Source organism: Mus caroli, chromosome 6, assembly GCF_900094665.2.
Source record: "Mus caroli chromosome 6, CAROLI_EIJ_v1.1, whole genome shotgun sequence".
NCBI lineage: Eukaryota > Metazoa > Chordata > Mammalia > Rodentia > Muridae > Mus > Mus caroli.
The window spans coordinates 139069442-139069989 of NC_034575.1; positions in this window are offsets into that span (position 1 = coordinate 139069442).

Genomic DNA, 548 nt, shown 5'->3' on the forward strand with positions numbered 1-548 from the left:
CCATGCATCAAAAGGAAAGATGACTATTTAAAGAAAAACAAGAAAACGGCCTCATTTTCTTCCTGTTCCTACCCATTCCTCACCAGCTCACAGATCTCTCTCCTCCTCTCTGATACTGCAGCCTCTCTCCTCACACTGTGTTCTTGGGTGAAACTTAGCAACTTCTGCAATTGGTCTCAGTTTCTCTCTCTCTCTCTCTCTCTCTCCTTCCTTCCTCTCTCCCTTTCTTCCTTCCTTCCTTTCCACCCACCCACCCTCCCTTCTTTCTTTCTTTCTTTCTTTCTTCCTTTCTTTTTCCCCCTTTCATCCTACTTTTTGTCATGAACTGGGTAGAGAGAGGCTGGAAGGCTCTGCTTCCTACCTCTGCAAAACAAGGGGTCTGCATCCTGGGGCAGCGCCCAAGCTCGGGGTGGGGGTGGGGTGAGGTCCATCAAGGAGAGCAAGCTGGCGAGAGAGGAGAAAGAGGAAAATTGGGAGAGGTAAAGAAAGAAAGGGGGAGGGGGAAAGGGGGGAGAAGGGAGAGGGAAGAGTCGGAAGGAGTCGGGAGA